At 48.6% G+C, this 21078-nt stretch overlaps 1 protein-coding gene across 1 annotated transcript in view; it reads right to left on the bottom strand.

Annotated features, from left to right (window-relative positions):
• cntfr (ciliary neurotrophic factor receptor) overlaps positions 1 to 21078 on the bottom strand; it is a 220341-nt gene that overhangs the window by 169445 nt on the left and 29818 nt on the right. The window contains exon 2 of the mRNA XM_008287968.1: positions 15422 to 15462. The gene's annotated coding sequence lies outside the window, so the exon portion shown is untranslated. The remainder of the gene's footprint in view (positions 1 to 15421; positions 15463 to 21078) is intronic.

The following is a 21078-nucleotide window of genomic DNA, read 5'->3' as shown; positions in this document are numbered from 1 at the left end:
CCTCCTCCACCACCTCCTCTCATCTGAGCGGTGGTAGAGAAGCTGGAACGTGATACCTCCAGCACCGTGAGCAGGCCACAGCACCCTCCACCCCTCCTTCAGTGCACCTCTGTTTGTCCTCTTCCAGCCCATCTCCACCCATCCACAGTCTTTTTCTGCAAACCTTCTATTTTTTACTTTGGGCACGTTCAAAGCGGAGCTGTGTGGCTTCATGCCTCCAGCCAGTCAGATAACAGGAGGTCCAACACAGCAGCTCCCCTTCACTGTGATCCTCTCTAGCTCTGAACCTGAGCTCCTCTCATTTCTTCTGTTTCTCTTCTCCTCTCTGCTCCTGCACTCATCTCTCTCTCTCTCTCTTTGCCCCCCTCTTCCTCCTCTTCCTCCCCTCTCCTCCTCGCTGCCCTCTTCAAAGGTAAAAGGCTGTCGGCACAACTTCAGTGGGAGAACCACACCGCGATCAGACACGTCAGCGCCTCCATCGCACACACACACACACACACACACACACTGCAAATGCACACAAACACACATGTCAGCGCCTCCACCACACACACACACACACATAGACACACACACACACACACACACACACACACGCGGCGGTCCACATGTCATTAGGGAGGTCCACATGGCTCGTATAAAAGCCTGTGGAGCAGGAAGGGAGAGCTGGAGGGGTGGGGGGAGAAAGTGTCAGAGCAAAGAAAGACGAGGGGGATGAGGAGGTGAAGGAGGAGGTGAAGAGGGAATTGCCGAAGCGACGAGGGAGGGAAAGAAGGAGGTGAAGGGGACAAGGAGGGGATGCACAAAGAGGACAGTCCTGAGGATTACCCGTCACCAGAGGGCTGCTTTGGCCGCCGCCGAGCTGCAGGTCTGAGTGTGTGTTCAGTAAATCACTTCCTCCTGTGAAGCTCTGAGCTGCTGGCGAAGCTCCAGCACATGTGAACACACAAACTACCTGTCACTGCTCTCCCTAAATGCTCCGTCCAGGGTTTAGTCAGTCTTCAGTTATGCCGCCGTCTCTCCTCAGCTCATGTCTACCTTCCCCTCATCATCTTCTCTCTGTCTGATTCCTTCTCTACCTCGGCTTTTGTTCCCTGTTGCTCCCATCTTCTCCTCCTTCTCAACTCTTGTTTGGGACTAAATTTCCAAAACACCACAACTAGTGGGAGACAAAGGCTTTTAGGAGGAGAAGAAAATTAGTCATTTGAGAGAAGGACAGGAAGCTAAAGCGAAGCGGGAACGGCAGGGAAAAAGGATGGCTGTTTGTTTGGCAGACGTAGATTAAAATAAAACGAGATGTGGAACCAGAAATGCAGACGTGAGAGCAGGAGAAAAGCCTGGTTACTGGATACAAGCGATGGGGAGAGAGCAGCAGAAATGGCCTGGAGAGAGTGAGAGCGATAATACGGAGAAAGAGGGGGTGGTAGATCACAGGGAGACAAAAACTATACGTAGGAGAGTGGAGTGCAGATAACACAAAGAGCAGAGAAAGCAAGGGCTGAGATAGGAAGAAAAAAAAGAAGGAGAAGAAGAAGAAGGCAGAAACAGTGTGGGATAGCAGCAAGAGAGTAGAGAGAGGAGAGGAGTCTATACTCAGATCAATGGACGGCCTGTCCTCTGCTGCGTCTGCATTTCCTCTGGCTCACACAATAAGGCTTCTCACTGCACTGGGGAGAGTGTGTGTGTGTGTGTGTGTGTGTGTGTGTGTGTGTGTGTGTGTGTTCACAGAATGTCATTCAGATAGAAAATGACCCTCTACACTCCTAATAGAAGAGGTCAGTGGTCGGCCTCTCAGTGGACATTTCATTCTGTAGGTTCTTGCGGGCCCACTGTGGAAGTGGATCTAATCTGTACAGTGAGGCCTTTATCTGTGTCGCCGTGGACGTCCACAGCTTTTTCATCTGCTGAATGTTGGTGTGTGTTTGTCTGACCACAGACGAGGCTTCTTCTCCTTTATAACCTCCTGCTTTGTTAGACAGGATATAAAACTAAACAGGACGGAGTTCATTTAACTTTATGAACGATCAAATGTAGAATTAGCAACAGAATATAAAAACAGACTCCCCATGAGGTTCCCCAGGTCCAGAGGAACTTCTCCACTGATGTACGCCTCCCTCTAGGCGCCGATCAATACGTGTGTAATTGGACTAACTACTGGACAGACGGTGAACGGACACATGATGGATGCACGGTGGGCTCCTGCTCTTTAGCGAGTGGGCCGAAGCACAGCTGAAAGTGCACAGTGGTGGCAGTCTGGACGGCCTGATGAGAAACTGGATCTGTGCACACTGTGATCAAAGCTGGGACAGAAGAGCTCAGAGATGCATCATTACTGGAGGAGATCAGCAGGTGGAGCTTCAGCCGGCCTCAGAGACACAGCAGCTCCTCTCAGTCTCCTCCGGTCCACATCAAACGCTGACTGACCCGCGAGCAACGCTAACCCTCCATTTATTTCACAGTCATCTTATTGTTTAGATGAACTGTTAGCTGTGATGGAGGCCACTTCACAAAGCTGATTCTCTTTCTCACAGACTTTTAAATGGTGCCAGTGGTCCATCCACAGATAGTCTCACAGTCCTGGTGTGGTTCATGACTCGGTTAGTTTATCGTGTCAGAACCAACATGACATGTAGTGGTCTCATTCCTATGAGGCCGAGTAGCCTCATATGCAGCAGGAATGACCCACGTCCACCAGAAAACTAAAACTAATTCAATATGTGAACGTTATACAAATATATATATATATACATATATTTATATATACATGAGGCCTGGGAAATTCTGACAGCTATTTTTTACTTTTGTAAACCAAAAAATTAACATTTCTTTGGAGGAATAAAAGATAGATAGATAGATAGAGAGATAGATATTAAATGAATAGATAGATATTAAATGAATAGATAGATATAACATAAATAAACATAAAATAAATGAACACAAAAATAAAATTATTATAAATAATAATACTACTACTGGGTAAATCCTTGTGCCATATACTGTTTAGAAAAACTTCAAACAAATGACCTAAGGAAGGCAGTGGGTAGTAGAAAAGCAATGAGTATGATCCATGACTGAGATATAACAGGGAGCTAGAATAAGACCAATAAAAAGTAAATGCTCACTGAATAAATACACGGCATCTATGGCAGCATGATGATGATGAAGGAGACAGTATGGATGAAGGGCAGAATGATTTCTGCCTTTGCTGACGCCACCTCCCCTGCAGATGATGCCAAATCCATCATAAAAGCCTCAGACAGAGTGAAACCCAAACAGAACCAGCTCTGCCTTTGCCAAAATGCTCATTTTTGTGAGTAAATAAAATTAAAAGGTTTCAAAGTCAGAGACTCACAACAACAGCATCCTTTGCTCACAAAGTCACCGACTCCAGAACCACCTTTCCTGCTTCCAATCAATTCTGTCACAATTTAACGCCGGATATCTCGTTAAACGGAGCTTAAATTGAAATGAACTGCTCTGCCTCCGTCACCTCTGCCGGGCCTTTTGTTGATTGCACATGCTTTGGCTTTATTTTTGGAGACAAGCGATGGGCCCGGAGACAGACAGCAGGCTGCTCGCAGGTTGCAAGGGCACAACAACACGAGGCCACGGCCGCGCTGCAGACGTGTGCGAGGGTATCGGCTCGCCGCGGTGTGTGTGAGAGACGGCGAGATGGGGCGAGACGGTGTGTGACGAGGCGTGTGCGTGTGCGTCCTCCAGCAGCCATGATGCATTAGTGTAACCTGAACCCTCTCCTCCCCTGTGAGCCCTAACCTTGAGATAGATGGAGAGAGATGCAGGTTGCAAAGACATATTCTGTTATAAATGAGGCTGCTGGTCTTCATCACCCAGTATGTCTAATATTAGATACCCTAGCCTGCTGAAGTGATGGAGTCATTTACGCTCCGTGCAGGTCGGTGCCGTGGGACACTTTGTGGAAACGCACACATTCACAATTCAGGGCTGTTTCTCCTTCCTCTTTTATTTTTTTTGTTTACTTCTATATATACATATTTTTTGCTGCACGCTTTCCCTCCCTAACTGTCCAAACTAGCCAAAGTTTAAATTGCAGTGAAGAACATGATGAACATTCTGTAAATATGAACCAGACGTGGTGTCGGTTTGGGTCCTGGACAGTCTTTGTTAGATATCTGCTCATGAAGCTCATCAGCTCTCAGAATCGTCTCCCAAAAATGCAAATCTCTTTCATGCGATTGCAAAGTACTACAATACACAGATGGGTCACAGGTTAGAACAGAACCTCCTGAGCTGTTGACCCTGCAGTGAGGGGATCCGGTGGTTCTGTGTGGCTCTGGGCCGTCCTGCTGCCGGGCTTTGGCTCCACTTGTCCCCTCAGAGGGACGGGTCGCTGCAGATCAATACGAAGCTGTTCTGAGGGACCACATCTGTCTTATGATGGCACTTGTCTGTCCTGATGGACCAACAGGATGACGGTACCCTCGTTCAGAGTGCACCAGGACCACTGAGGGGTTTGGAGATGATGTCATGTGGCTTCACAGTCACGAATCTCATCCCACCTGATGGGAGAGTCTGGAGCGCCGCCCGATTAAGAGAGTAAAGTCCACCGAACCTGTTCTGGTGGCACAACGTGGCCCAAAACCTGAAGCTACTGCCTCCGTACCAGCAGCTGTCGATCATTCTGTTTCAGGTCTAAACACTGTTGAACTTCTAGACTTGAATCTTTCCTCATACGTTGCTGCCGTCTGCATCACGTTGACCGACGACGACCAGAGCAGGACTGTTTAATAACCGCAGCTACAATACTGGAAATAATGAGAGATTTGTTCCAGTCTATCTGCGGTTTTAATCTACCGCGCGGCTGTGAAGCGCTGATTAGCATCTATAAATCCAGAGTGAAACTCAGTGTTTAAGGCCAGAATGCTGGTTTTCCCGTCATGAAGCTGGCGAGGAAGAGGAGCGTCATTACTTCCCTTCGCTTCATTGTGAAAAACTGTGTTATGCCTCAGAGTCATTTCTTTCATTAAGGAACCTGGGTCATTATTGGCCCAAGTACAACGAAGCTCACAATTGAAATTCTTCATCTCGAATACATTCAATAATAATGGGGTATTATTCCCCATTTTATTCCCCTACATTAAATAAGACTATTCCCAGAGCCCATTAAGGAACTTAATCATCATGGGATGAAATACACCGCGGAGAGATAATTACACTTGATGATATTCACAGATAATTCACAGATAAGACGATTCTTTCTCTTTAACTTTACTTTCTGCAGCTGGCTCGCAGCTCGCCGTTATCTGTCTTGCTTGACGATTTTAAAACTCCGGGAAGGAAAAAAAAAGTGTCAGAAGAAGAAAGAGGAGAAGATAAAAAGAGGTGAAGCAGGATTTTTTTTTTTTTAAATGAAAGACAAAAGGTATAAAAATAGACATGAGGGAAGCAGAACAATAAATCATTTACAGACGTGTGCGGGGGAAGGTCATCAGGGTTTAAATATTCATTATGGGTGTCAAGCCGAAGCTTTTAGCTCTGCTGGGATTCGGTGTCTCTCCCTCGTCTGATGTTTATGTTCCCTGAATTATGCATCAAAACGGATGTTATAAATACACTTGTGTTCTTCTTTGTTGGTTCTGTCAGGAGGAGCTCTGGCATGACGCTGTCAGAGTTCGAGGTCTGAATCGGACCGGAGCGGACCTCAGGGCGGCGTGAGGAAACCTCCCCATCAGCTGTGGACATCGTGGACGGTAAGGATGGAAGCAGGCTGACATTCACGGCGTCTCACTGACATAACTCAACGTGACATTTTGATGGAGACCCGGTCCGTTCTGGGGATCAAACGTATGATCTTTCCTTTACGGGATGAACGTTTGCATTTAAGGAGGTTCTGCTCTGATCCGCGGAGATCATCCCGTAGAGCTCCTGTCGGGCTCGATGACACTTGAGCGTGATTCAGAGATCAGACTGTTTCTGAGCGTCTGTGTCTGACGTGGAACTCATCTGTTCTCATGAAAACATGTTTTCTGCAAAGCTGCAGCATGTTTTAAGGTGAAGGTTCTCTCTTAGTTCCCAGAGAGTTCTTTCTAGTTAACCCTGGTCAGGACTTTGGGGTCTTTTGGACCTCAGACCATTGGTTCAGGTGACAGGTGTTGTTTTGTTTATTTCTGAAGGTAAGAAGAGGGACATGTGTCAGCATCTGGAACCAAAGTCCATCCACTGATCAGAACCTCTGTGTAACGCAGTATGAAGCAGTACCAACACGGGTTCTTTCCTGGGTCCACTGGGCCCTGAAGGACCTTCTACATCTGGAAACATGAGGTCCTGAAAACGTTCTGCCACTGATACCTTGTAACATCTTAGAACGTTGTGGGGATGTTCTCTAGAAGAACGCTCTGGTCTGTGTTAGTTCACCAACATTAGCCAAACATCCTGAGAACGCTGCAGGCAGAATGCTCCACCTTCCTCATTATGTTACAGGAATGTTGTTTAATCGGAGGCCTGGATAACACTTTGAAAACATTTTGTGAACGTTGGCGTGAGAACGTTCTTCCTGCTGTGTTGGTGCCATGTAGGAACATTGATTTAAAAAGGCAAAAACAAAATATCCTTAAAATGTTCTTTGCAGATCAGACCTGTAGGTGATGAAGCCAATGTTGTGGGAACGTTCTCTGGTAGCTGGGACAAACCTGTCAGGCTAAATGAGGACTGAGGATACTAGCTGTAGATGATATCATTTCAGGTTTTGATCAAACAGCAGAAGCAGAACTACTGAAGAGAATAACATGATTCTCTCTTTGTTGTGATGGACCAGGCTCCTGTGTTTGTTGTGTTCTGGGTCTTTACTGGTCACAGACGGCTCTACATGGTGGAACGGCCGTGTGCATAAGGATCGTGTTCACTGCTGCTCACATCGTCATCATGACAGCAGAACATTAAAACAACGTGGACTTCTCTCCAGAAGTCGGATATGTTGTGCAGAAATCCACTCCCATGCTGCTGTAGTGTCACATCATGTGACATGTTCATGCTGTAGGTCACTTTGAGGCTGTTTGCTTTCTGTCTGAATCCGGCTGGTTCTGAGTGACCAACACGTCACAAAGCAGCTTATTGGTTCATTTTCACCTGCAGCCCACCGGTCCTGCTCCGGCCCTTCTCCTTCATGTTCTAGTTTCCATCTGCGTCATTCTTCCCCTCCGTGCCTACACTGTATGTTCTTTATCAGTTCCTTTATCTCCATCCTCGTGTCTCTTTCCTGTGAACCGTTCCGCTCTCCGTCCATCCCTCCTCCTTCCTCCTTCCTGCCTCTCCGGTCTCTGGCGTTGCCTCCCTCTCCCCTCTCTGCTGGGTGTCCTGTTCCGTCTCTCTCTGGGAGCAGCAGACCTCCTGACGGCTTAGTATTGATCCTCCTATCTCCTCCCTGGCTATCTCCCTCCCTCCCTCTGTCTCATGCACACACACATGCATTAGGGCGACAGGATAAAAGGGTCTGTACGGCCCGAGGCTGAACAGGAGACCAGAGGCTCTCAGCTCGGAGAGCACCGAGAACCCAAACGCTGAACAAAGCCGATGCTGCGACGCCGTACCGGAGAGGAACCGCCAAAAAACTACAATTCCATCTATTTACAATCAGATCTTGTTTTGTTATCTGCGCGTCGGGCGCTGCGTGAAATGACATGAATCTCGTAGAATGGCTGCGGCCGGAACATTCTTCAGCTGTTGCCTCAGAAGGCTGAAGGCAACCAGCGCTCGTCTCTGTGAACGGAACATTTCCGGATAATAATGCTATTTATAAGCCTCGCCTCGGGGGGGTGGGGGTGGTGGGATACTCGACTCTAACTGGAAGTTCCTTGTTTTTCTGTTCAGGCAGAGCTGCCTTGCAGATTGGTGTTCAGGGCCCTCTTCCTCACACACATGTAAACACAATGAGGAGAAGCTCCGTGGTGGATCGGCGGCTTTTATCTACGCGACACGCTGCTCTGAAGGCTTTAAGTTGCCAACACACACTTCACTTCTCCCATATCTGGATGCGATCACATCTATCGCAGTGTGGTGGCAATCCAATTAACAGGGACACACGGCAGCGCCGATGTGAAGCCACCGGGTCGGCGCCGTTCAGCCATCACTCACTTCCTGTTCCTGCGTACAGCCGTACGTCTGAGATGTGCTTCAGGAGCGACCTGAGAATATCTTCACATCATCTCTGTTTAAATCCTGCATAGGAATCACTCTGTACGATCTTATTTTGATTTGTATTTCATTCTGTGTTGTAAGCGACGGTACATTTCGCTGGTTGGTGGATCCCAGGACACACAGGCTGTATTCTCATTTCAGAGTAAAGGAGGATGTTTGTCCACTGGGGGGGTGTGCAAAAGACAAAGACACAAGGAACAATAATGTTTAATGGCTGACGTTTTTGTCTTTTGCAGCAGAAGCTGCCTGTGAAGCTCAGCCGGGCCTCTTCTGCAGTGACTGAACGGCTGTCGGCTTAATGTAGCGCCGCTCTGCAGACGTTCTGACTTTTACTTATCGTTTTGTCGCCATTCAAAGCCAGACACATGAATGCTGATGTTCTGTCGTCCTCGTGCTCTGTTGCTGTTGTTGCCGTCGTGCGTGCAGCGTAACAGCCTTGTGACGCTCGGCGACCCGCTGCACTTTATTTGTGCGAGATTAGATCAAATAAAATCGATGCAGAAAACCCAAAACTAATTCCGTGCTCACGTTACACTACGACTGCTTTCCCCAAATCAGTTTGTGAGGCGTGCGAGGCGTGCGAGGCGTGCGAGGCGTGCGAGGCGTGCGAGCCGTGCGAGCCGTGCGAGCCGTGCTCAGAATGGAGAACGTAACGCTTTTTGTTCAGGACGCCCCTCGGCGGACTCACAGTGTACGTTTCAAATGGCCGGCGCAGCCCCGACCGCGGTGCTGTTAGCGCCGCGCCCGAGCCACTGCGCCCCAAAGCTAACAAGAGCTTGTCAGGAATCGATACCTGGCATGAAAAACGATGTGACTTTCAGCTGCCGCGGCCACATCAATCACGTCTCACCATTAGCTCATCGCTCCTCACCAGCTCGGACCGCCGCCCCTCCCGTCCTCTCCTGTGTCACAGCATTCCCTCTCCTCGCCGCTCCTCGCCGCTCCTCGCCGCCCTCCCCCCTGCCAGCTCAGCGGATGCCCCTTGTCACAGCTCCTATTTCAGCCTTCTGAAGTTTCCTAATTGATCGCAATTAGAGCTGCTCCAGAGCAAAGGGATGGAGGGAGGGGCAGACGGACAAACGGAGATGTGTGTGGACGGAGGGCGAGTGTGCATGTGTTTATGTGACACACACACTCACACACACACACACACACACACTCACACACACACACACGTACATGCTCAGAAAGTGATTAAAATCAATGAGCGTGTTTGGAGAGTGGTCTGACTGCTGAGCTAATAACAGGAGATACAGGACGAGTGGAAGAACAAAACGGACTCGTGTTGGGAGACAGTTTAGGGACAATGAATGAGAGAATTTAAAGCAGAGGCTGATTAATGCGATTTATCTGTTTATTAGAAAATAGCAAACAGAGAGATATGCCGCTGACTTTACAGCTGAATTATTCACTTGTTTAACGTCTGTATTACCACAGACTTAAACAGGACATGAGTGTTCCAGTTAGATCTGATTGGTGCACACAGGTTCTGGGTTCTGTTTCCATACAGGAACCAGCCTGGCGACCCAGTGCCTCTGGATGCTGTGCACAGGTACCACACCGGGCCTGGAGCAGCAGTCTGGGTTTGCAGCCATCAGGTTTAAAATGTCTGAGCTTCACTTTTGCTGACAAACAGCTGTGACATGAAAAGCTTCAGACGTGTTCACGTGACGTCAGCAGTAAACGATTAATTTTGCAATTAAGTCTGAGTAAAGCAGTCAAAACAAAAACAGAACCTGTACCACCACAGAAACAAGTCGTAATTTATACGATTAAAAACATCTCTGAGATATAAAATCCGGTTTTAAACTAAAGCAGTGTTCTGTGGAGAGCGTGTTTCAACCAGACAGACAGGAAGTGGAATCAGAAAGTCCAGTTTGCTGCACAAAGGCCACGCTCGCTAGCAGAACGTGGTTAGCAGTAAGAAGTCCTGGTTGAGCTGGAGAACCACCTCTCTGGATATGTTACAGCGTTGAGCAGAAAGCACATCGAACACAAAAGATCCTGAACCCAAAACTGAAGCGTCATGGTCCAACCGTACAGTCCAGAGCTGCAGACGGTAGTTCAGTGTCTTCAGTATTTTGTTTTTTCTGATATGCATTATGTGCTTAAAAGCAAATCTCCAAATCCCTTTACAGGGACTATAGCACACCTTGGTAGCTCACCTGTAACGGGGATAACGGTATCTGGTGGGTCAGACATACAACTCAAACCAGAACCACAACAACAATATATATCTGGGACAGCTTGGCATGGAGTCCAGCAGGGTAAAAAACAAAACCTCCCAACAGGAGATACAGTCATAAAAATAGGGATAAGTTAGGATAAAATCAGGAGAGGCAGACAGACGGATGTGGCAGCGAGGACCGAGAGAGAAGGATTTGTAATAGAGAGATAGAGAGGCAGAATGACAAAGAGGAAGAATAACAATGGTGCCAAAGCCTCTTCCATCCTCCTTGCAAACGTCCCTGATCCCTTTTTTGCTCTCATTTAAATTCCTCTCCATTGTCATTGCAATCCAGGCCTAACCCCCCACCGCCTGGCAAATACACACCCACACAAACACGCACTAACACTGGTGGACACTGGAGAGCACATGCATTGACCTCCACGAGCAGGCCGACCATCCCGGGGAGCCGTGCTCACACATCTCTGCTAATCCCCATCAATGGGCACGCACATGCACACACTGACAATGTTTGCTGGAGAGATAGGCTCCAGTTTCCCCCAGACTGCTGATGTCTGCGTGACCCCAGCCCTGCTAACATGGGTGGGGAATAGCAAGCAGCTTGTCACCAAGCATCCAGTGTCTTGTCAGCAACACAAGGGCAGCCTGGCTAGCACAGCGCTCAGCCTCGCCTTGTCAACATGTATAATTGATATAGCTAACTCTATTCTTCTCCTCGGCCTGCCGGTCCCCGCTCAACAGTGCTTAAGAGCACGATGCAGGGGCTTGTCAGCTGTGGTGTCGTACACAACAGCCCCACCGGCTGCATCTGAACAGGAGCACCTCTCGGATATGACACCGCTGGACTCCTCCACAGGACCGTTCACATGTCTACCACGGACCAAACCAGTCAGAGCATTTTCAGGAGTGCCTGTGTGTGTCCTCGGCATTCCTACAGTGATCCTATGAACACCAGACAGGATCTGTTCAGTGACACACACCTGGACACCCGCTGGGCTGCTCCACCACGAGCTCTCCAGATGCCAGGACGGAGTCCCACCAGGAGCAACACCTTCTGCCCCCCATACTGTTAAATGTCTGCAGACCTGTTGTACAGCAGCAGCAGGGCTCGAACAGAACCCGGACCCGGCTGGGTTCATACAGCTCCTTGGATCATCACCTTCTTGTCAACACGCCGAGGTCACAGAGATGACAGCCGGCATTGATCTTCATGTTAGCTTGACATGTGGACGGTCAGCAGAGCCCAGAGTCGTGCAGCAGTGTGATCACGTATGGATTACTGGTTTCCTTGTCGCGGTCATGTCGGCTCTACTGGGCCAGAGATAGCAAACAGTGGTTAAAACACTGCTGTATGTGTTGTTCTCTGGACTATCATGAGGGCAGCATGTCCCTCTACCTCCTGCTAGCTCAGGGCGGAGGCGGCGCTGCATGTCGCCTCGTATCAGACACACCGAGGGGAAGCAGATGCTGGGATTGGGATGCAGCAGCGTATCGGTGAATGTTCCTGACGTGCACTGAGCACGATGAGCAGGCGTAGCATCTGGAGAACCTCCTGCTGTGTTTGGGCTCCGTCGATGGAGAACACATAGAGATCAGTTTGTTAGAAAGTCCAGCAGCGACGACTGTAATCACAGCTCTGTTCATGATGAGCTACAGGTCTGATTACAAGGACGCTGACATTCTTGTGACTCCTTCATGGACTTTGGTGGATCACCGTTAGACGTACGCTGACAGACGTAGATGTGGAAAGTGATGGCAGTTAAACTAGAGACGACCAGAGTTACAGGGTTGTTCATGGTTACTAAATAAAGCAAAGCTGAATGAAGGATGTGGGCCATCGCCACAAAGCCAGGAACACCTTTTCTACTTTTTGTTCTTTTTTCTTGGGCTGAATGCAAAAGTCTTCGTCGCCGTATCAGCAGATGTCATGCAAGAAGCTCTCTAGCTAACAAACCACATGTGAACCGGTTTGATTTATTCTGAGACACATATTCAATCAATCATGATGCAGTTTGCCGACAAAGACTCCCAGTATACTCCTCAACTTCTCTTACTTCTTATTCTCTCTCAGAAATGGGTTATTTTAAAAATTGATCAGCGCTCTGTGACATCGTCCGGCGCTAACTAATGAACTCTATTAGCAGCTGCTGTGGGCAAAACGAAACGAACACGAGCTGCTCTAGAGAGGAACAAAACACGTCCTGATGCTCGACACAATGAGTGAACGTGGAGGAGCTCTCAGGTCATTTTGAATCCATGAGGGCAGAACACACACACACACACACACACACATACACAGTTATTGGGAAAGAAGAAGAAGAAGATAGTGGAAGCTGGAATGACGGACACAAACACACACACAGAGGACAGAATAATATCGCCATGATTGCAAAACCTGAAAGTCAATTTCAAAGTCAATTTTATGCCAAAATGCATTTGCAGAACAAACCAGGAAGCGGCGCCGGGCGCAGCGTCGACAAATCAATGTCAATATGAGCTTAAAAACACTGTGTGTGTGTGTGTGTGTGTGTGTGTGTGTGTGAAGGTGGTTCTGGCGACAAGGCGACCCAGAGGGATCAGAACACAGTCTCTCACATTACTGATGACCCCTCACACGCTCGGCAGCAGGAGATGCAGCACTTACAGCAGTCTGGAGGAATTGAGCAACCTGCATGTCGCCGGTTCGTTCACAGCGATACAAGGAAAAAGAAAATGGTGGCGACAGGGTTTGATCCTCGGGGACAGTCTCACGTCTACACCGGGTCATGAGGCCGGTTCTTTTTCCTAAATGCAGCTTTAATAATCATGAGGCTAAATCTGCTCTTTCAGCGCGTCACTCAAAGCTGCACCGCCCTGGATAAACAGAGTGGGCTGCACCGAGCCACAGGTCTGGTACTGTGTGTTCAGAACTGCAGAACCCCTCAGCGCTGTGACCACGTCAAACATATGAATCAAACGCTTTACGCTGAGAAAGTGTCAAGAAGTCCGGCTTTGATGCAGATCTATGCGGCAGCTTGTCCTGAACCAGCTCAGAAAGGTTCGCTGCTCTCGCTGTGTTCAAACCGTGTTAACGTGGCGTTTATGTGATGACGGGTCCTCACAGCGCCGCTACAACAAACAGCTCGGGTCCAAGAATCACAGGGAAACAGACCCAAACATTTCTGCACCAGAACAGCCACAAAGCTGCACTTCATAGCAGGTGATCTACGTGGTGCTGAGGAGGGAGGAAGCGTCATGTTTATGTCCTGTTCATGTTTTTATTTTATCTGATGAACACACAGTTCGCTCAGTGAATGAACTCAGAGCACAGAGAAGAAGCAGCAACAACACGAAACAAACCGTCAAATCACAGAAACATGGCAGCGACGAAGACGTCCTGTCTGTCATCCACCAAATCCTGGATGACAGAATGAACCAAGACTGTAAACATTATCTAACAATGTAAAGCATCCTGGAAAAGGCTTCTGAACAGGCAGGAAGTCAACGTCTGGACCTCCCCGACGCCCTCAGAAAATCTTGTTTAAAGCAAAATAAAATGTTCAGTCCTGACATTTCCTGAGCAGCACACTTATGAAATATAAACAACAGCTTCATAACAGATGAGAGGAAAATGGCTTTCATGTCAAGACTGGACTTTTCTGACTTTAGAAATAAGTTATCCCGTGACCAGGCCGACCTGCTCCGGGCCGACGGGCCGACGGGCCGACGGGCCGATGGGCCTCCGGAGCCCCGTGAGGATTCCCTCCACGCACTTTACTTCACGTGTTTCTGAATCTCAGCTCTTTGTTTATGGCGATTACGCAACATGACATATGCCTCGCTGCGAGCCAAGCGTCCCGACGGGGAGAATAAATTCCTGAACTTGAACTCAATTACGATCACGGCAGAAAAACCAGAATCAGTGAGTAATTACACTGCATTACACCTGTTTGTCAGCCGTAGCCTCCAGCTCGTGTCCTCGGTTCAAATCCCCAGACCTGCACCGGCTGGGGGGAAGCAAACGAGCAGCTCCCTTCCCTCATCAACCATCGCTGAGCTGCCCGTAAGCGAGGCCCTTAACCTCCGGCTCCTCTGCTGCAGCTGCTGAGTGAGCAGCGATTGGCTAATCCCGAGTGCAAACATCATCTGTCATTTAAGTGGAAAATAAATCAGTCAGAATGAGATGCAGACGGTTGTTTGTAATTTTAAATGAGCGGCATTAAACTTTAGCTTGAGGTCTGTGTGAGTGAATCAAAGCGTGTACACAGACTATTAGTGTTCAAAGGCTTCCCTGTATGTAACCCTATAGTCCTGAGCTGTCAGTGTCAATGCATGGCAGTGGCCTGCAAGGAATCTGGATGTCTGTCTACGTGTGTGTCCGTGCCGTCTGCGTATTTCCTTCAGCAGGGCTGTGTGTGTGTGTGTGTGTGTGTGTGTGTGTGTGTGTAGCGTCTGCATGCCTCCAGTTTCCGTATCTGACCGTCGACATGTGTGTCGCTGGCATTTCTGGACACAGGAACCCTACACTCCTCCACTGAGTCCTTTCAACGCCCGCCGCGCCGCACACACACACACACACACACACACACACACACACACACACCAGCGCACATCACACATCCTACTGCTGACACACGCATGTCACCACGGCAACCAGATACAGCCAAAGACACGCTACCGTCAAAGAGGCAGGGACCACCATACGGGCAGGCCCAGGGGGGTCATGAGGGGCCAGCTCGGCGAATCAGAACCTACGCTGCAACTAAAAGCAGGTCACCGGGAATCTGGCCCCTCAAGTGACCGGTCTTCAGCCGGCCTCGTGTTCACATGTGCTAAACAAGCTCACAGTGTTTCATCTGGAGCGGCCCGAACCCGACGGAAAGACAAATCTAAAGGATGATGCAGACCCACTGCTGATGTGGTCGAGCAGGAAAACAGAAAGAAAAACAACATTTGTGATGTTTTAAAGAAAATGAGATCCTTCTGAGGCCCTCGTAGCTCCAGCAGAGACAACAACAAGCAAGTCTACATGAAACAACTGGATCGCTTTGAGCTCAATCCACAGAAAGGAACCAAACTCACCTCGGACGGGACGAAGTGTCGGCGCGATCCTCCTCTTCACCCTGTCGAGAACAACTCACGGTTAATCACTGCATCCAGAGACAACGTGCTGCCGAGGCTTTAGATCACAATGTGACAATGTGAGATGATTCAGGAGTCGGTTCAACCAATAAAAAGAGGACTTAGGTTTCCCAATATCTTTCCCTCGGCTTCTCAGGCTGGTCACAACCTCTAAAGAGCGACTATCTGAGCTGCCGCTGAGGAAGGCATCCAGCGAAACACCGGATGAGACATTTGATTGAGTTTAGCAGGAAGGAACATCATCTACAAATGGCATCAAGAGATCGTACAACTGATGATAAAAAAGAAAGAACATTAAGTTTCATGTAAACCGTGGAGTGCTCAGATGTCTGGACGTGGTTTTGCAGTTTGAGACACATAAAGAGTCTGAATGTCTCACACGCCGTCCTCTCCACACTCTGCATCTCCTCCCACTTCCTCCATCGCTCCCTCTTCCCATCTGGTTTCCATTCTCTCCACCTGCCCATCAGTCTGCAGCCGGGGACAGGTGAGCCTATTACACGCTGCTCACGCTGTCTGCTCCACACACTCGCATGTGCACACACACACAGAACCGCCCGGCCCGGCTTCACGGTGCTTTAGCCGGCCATGCACATCAGCCACATCTCCAGCGCTGTAAAACGGCTGTTAGCGCCGCCGCCGCGTCACGCTGCTGATGAAGCGGTCCAGTGTCCAATATAAAAGCAGCACCGAAAAAAAAGAAGGCCGAGATAATTCAGGAGGATGAAACAGAACAGGTATAATAGAATTTAAAAGGACAAAATAAAGATTTAGCCTTGAAATTAAACTGTTGAGCTACGAGCTCAGAGGCAGCTTGAATAAAACAGAACTGACTGATTAGAGCTGAAAACGCAGCTCTGAGTAAATAAATGACTTCAGTCTTTGTCACTCTGAGTGAATAAATGAAGGAGTGGAGCTGCAGGTTGGTAACGGCGTCGCTGGAATCACAGCGAGTGGATGAGCAGAAAGAAGAAGTGACAGAAAACACGTTTGTTCTGCTTCATAATGACAGTAAAACACGTCTGTGAGGGTCAGAGGAACGCTGACCAACACCAGAGTCACAGAGAAGCTGGACAGCGCTCAGCAGAGTCTTCACAGAGAAGACAAACCTTCTTTACTGCTGTTTTATTTCCTTCCATGGATTCACAGAGAGGTCGGTGATGCACAGACGTGTGTTGTAGAGGAACAGGAAGTTCACAGCAGGATTCTGTTTTTCACAGTAAGAGCAGAAGCCACAGCCATGGATGGGTCAGTTCAACATGTTGAAGGTTCATTTGGAGGTAAAACCTCTTATGCAGTTTGTGCACCAGGAGACCATCCATGGCTGCACATGGAGCACAGCAGCCAGACGCTGCACCGCGAGCAGGTAATTGATGGTGTTACCATGTAAATCCTGTTGGAATCACACTAATCAATGAGTGACTAACCTGCTGCTCAGGATCCACCTCCCGGCGTGTAAACACACCAGCAGACCACGTTCCTCCTCCTGTAGCTGCTCAGCTCAATAAAGATTGTTTTCACATATCCAGCCGGCTCATATTTCCTGCCGCGGATGAATTCTGACCTCGGCATCACACTTAGAGGACGTTTTGCTTGTTTTCTATTTTGCTGTGGATTTTTTTTATGTAGAGTCGAGGCAGCTCGTCTCAGTTTCTCCAGAGGCATCAGTGGCTGAAAGGCTATTTATTTATTTCCAGAAACCTTGTGTGCTGCTGCTGCTGCTGCTGCTGCTGGTGGAAGGACAGAGGTAGACAAAGCAGAGAGTTGAAGGGATGCTGGGGGATGCTGATGCTGCCGTGCAGCAACACTGCACAACGTGCTATCATGTGAAACATCACCTTTCAGACGAGTACACACTTTCTCTCCTCCCCTCTGTTTGCCTCCCTCCTCTCCACACACACCAATATTCTTCTTCCATTTTCCTCCTTTGCTTCCAGACCATGACACCAGCTGTATTTTCCCAATTCAGCACTTCTTGAACTCTCTGGATGACACAACAGCTAAGAACACACAAATAATCACAACAGGGAAAAAAAAGAGAAGACAGAGCAAAATAGCCCATAATAAAACCAGGAAATCAGCAGAAACAAGTCCCAAAGGCCTCCGAGCGGTTCCAGATACGGAGCTCCGCAGCATTAGCAGGCCAGCGAAAATTATTTATGTGGAGGGTGGAAGCACGATTATGCAAGAAAGACCGAAAACGAAAAGGAGAGGACGAGCTATAGATATAAGTACAGCGGCTACTACAGACGGAGGAGAATGCCAGGACTCTCAGAGATAATTACACCCTCAGCATGTGTCTTTTCAACACCCCCATAGCAGCAGATCATCCGAGTGCCGCAGCCACAGATATCCGGCTCCACACTTATTACGTTTTAATAATCATATCCCCTCGTATCGCTGGAGCGTCGCAGCGTGGGTGCGCTCTCACTTCAGCCACATCCTGGTAACAAGTCTTCAAGCCGCCGCTGAGGAAACGCACGCTACAGACACGACTCCAGATTTATTACCGAGTTCGCTAAAACTTGATGAGCAAGCCAACAGCCAAACGCGGTGACTGCATTTATCAAATTGTGCTTCTCTAAGGCCAAGAAATGAGCTGTGGGCCGTGTGGTCTGCTGGTTGGCTCTCCCACAGCACGATGATCATCACAACACGGCTCGTATCATCCATGATGCTGATTGTGAAACGCGCCTGGCTTTGGGTTTTGAAAGGAGGAGCAGCATCACCTCGCACAAACAACCTAAAAATACAGATGGAGAATTAAAAGGTTGCCCTAGCTCCTCCAAATCAATGTTCTGAAGAAGTCCTGAGAGCCGCTGGACTGCACGTCGACACACTCCAGCGTCAGCCAGCCAGACGGCCGCTCAGTGTTCCTCTGCTGCTCTGCTGGTCGCTGCTATTATTAGCGAGCAGGGGATCAGGTTAAGAAGACGAAGGCTGCAGGAGCACCGGGAGACACAGGAAGTGACTACAGCGGGAGGTAAAGCCAACGGAAACAGGCTGACCTTCACTCAGCAGCCGGTGAGTGAGAGACGGAGACATCAGCAGACCGTTCATCACACGCTGCACGGCGTCGATGCAACACGGAGGTCTCATAGCTAAAGCTGCTAGCACTAGCTTAAGCTGTGTTCTGTTAGACAGTCTCATGGCATCACGTCTAGAAGGCAGCAAGAAGAGGACCAGGTGGGCAGATACTTAGAGGAAGAAAGGTGAGACAGGAATCAGGTAACAAGTTCATCAGTCTTTGAAAATGGGAGTCTCTGTCGTCTCCTCCGTTCCCGTTAGATCTGCTCCACACCTTGAATAAAGGCACCAGGACCGGCTGAAGCAGCTCCTGATCTGGAGCTGAACCTGTGAACCTCCAGCAGCTCGTTCTCCATCACGCTGTAGATACACCACAGCTCCAGAAAACACGCCTCCTGTGCTGTGTGACGGTTATAATCAGACACAGAACGTCAGAGGGAAACAACAAGTGGAAAATCAGCCAGCTGTGACCAACACAACGAGGACTCCAGACATGAACTTCTATCTGCTCAGTGTAGACACAACCTGCAGTTCATCCCAGTTCAGCTCAGAGTTCAGCAGACTTCTGCCTCTGAACTCTTGTTTAAAGCAGTTGTGCACGATTCTTTAGTTTGTTTCTGAACAGATTCTGGTTCAAGCAGACGGGTTGTTGTTGACACACTGTGAATAGAAACCAGCAGAATGAAGCGGTTTGGATGAAATGTGAAGCTTTGTTCGGTGGCTGGCAGCCAGCTGACAATCTGCTGGTTCCTTGTTTTACAGTTTCTCATTCTGAGAAGTTTTCTCCTTAAAAACATCAGAGCTTCAAAACCTGCTGGTGGAATCAGAAGTTCAACGTGTGGTGTCTGTCTGAGCGTTACTGGGCAGCATCTGGTGAAGTCTGAGCTACCGGGACAGATCTAAAACGATCTCTATTAATAAGAAAAGTGGAATAAAATAATAGTAAAAAAAAAAACAGTGAACACTGAGGACTGCACAGCTAAGATGTCAGAGGTTAAGAGAGCCGGCTGGAGGCAGCGAGTTCAGACGATAAGCCTCATAATCTGCTTCATAACTGTCATCTGACATCACTGCAGCAGATGCTTCATCCTGGATCCTGTTCTCTCTGCTCTGGTACCGGGTCGGGTCTCTGTCTCACTGTAGTCTAACGAACACACAGAGGAAGCAGGAGGACGGCTTATTAGTCCACGACGTAACGAGGCTGAGGATGAGGAGGGTTCTCAGGAATACGCTGCCACAGAGGAGGAGACGCCAGCGTGGTGTGTGTGTGTGTGTGTGTGTGTGTGTGTGTGTGTGTGTGTGTGTGTGTGTGTGTGTGTGTGTGTGTGTTTTCTGCAGCTTGTATACAGCTGGTAGGGAACGTAGCTCCTTGTGTAAATGCACCATAAAGTGAGCTTGTTGGTTTTATGGGCCTGTGCATACATCTGATGCTTCCCGTGCTCACAGTGTCAGAACCGGCTCAGTGGCTGACCTTGCTCAGCAAACAGGAAATAAACCAGCTGAGAGGCAAAATGAGACGCGTTTAACCTCCTGCAGACCGCCGTGCATACAGATCGTGTGGGTGTAGAGGTTCAGGAGGAAGGACTGAAGTGTAATTTTACATCGACTGGGTATAAGATTAATATCTAAATTGGAAAGGAGTCGTGGTTGGATCACACACAGCCTGCAGGTTTTAGGTTTTTGCATTTTAGATTTTCTATATGGCAGGAACGAACACAGTGAACAATAAGCAGAGAGGTTTTGCTCCCCACAGTAAGTCTGAGCAAGAAATATCAATAAAATCTGCTAAAGTGTTTGAAAAGCCTGCTGAAGGAAAGCGAAGCTGGAGCGATCCCGACCAAGCTGAGAAAGAGTTGACTGAACGTCAGCGTTGGACAGATCAGAAGTGGAATCAGGACACTGTGCTTATGCTTCCAAAGTCAGGGAAGAAATGTAAATGTCAAGGAAGCTGTCGTGGCCTGTTACTGGAGAATATTCAGGGCATATCACTTCTACCCGTAACACTGTGCTTCTGTCAGAATCATGAAACGTGCGGCGCATAAATCAGATGCCTCGTGGCGTCAGATATCCAGCGCTCAGAAACACCGAGCACTTCACAAACGTTTGAGCCGCTCTTTATCGCGCGTCATGATTATTCTCGGCTTCGTTTTTTTCTTTTCCAGCGCAGTTCGCTGTCGTCTGAGTTTTCTGTGAATAAATCTCATGTAGAAGAGGAGCAGAGAGCTGGTGACGGGTTTTCAAACGCGGTGCTGCTTCCAACCAAAGAAACCCTCGATGGTGTCGACCGACGGACTGGTCGCAGCAAGAAGAAAAGTATTAGCTTCAGTTCATTATGAATGAGCTGATAATGAATCACTGCAGTCTTGGTATCATCTCCTGAAACAACAGACTGAGAGTGAACAGATCCACATCACTCAGAGCTGATCTACCACCTTCTGTTCATGACTTCTTTACATTTGTTTAGATGCCAGTTTTCACAGGCAGCCTTTTCTCAAGGCCAAAAACAGCAGAATGCTCTTTAAAGGCTGTCAGAACCGGGCTTTTCTCTTCAGAAACACCAGCGATTGTCC

The sequence above is a fragment of the Stegastes partitus genome, unplaced genomic scaffold (genome assembly GCF_000690725.1).
Source record: "Stegastes partitus isolate 25-593 unplaced genomic scaffold, Stegastes_partitus-1.0.2 Scaffold531, whole genome shotgun sequence".
NCBI lineage: Eukaryota > Metazoa > Chordata > Actinopteri > Pomacentridae > Stegastes > Stegastes partitus.
The sequence above is the reverse complement of the archived record's forward strand: the minus strand, read 5'-3'. Positions and strand labels throughout refer to the sequence as shown.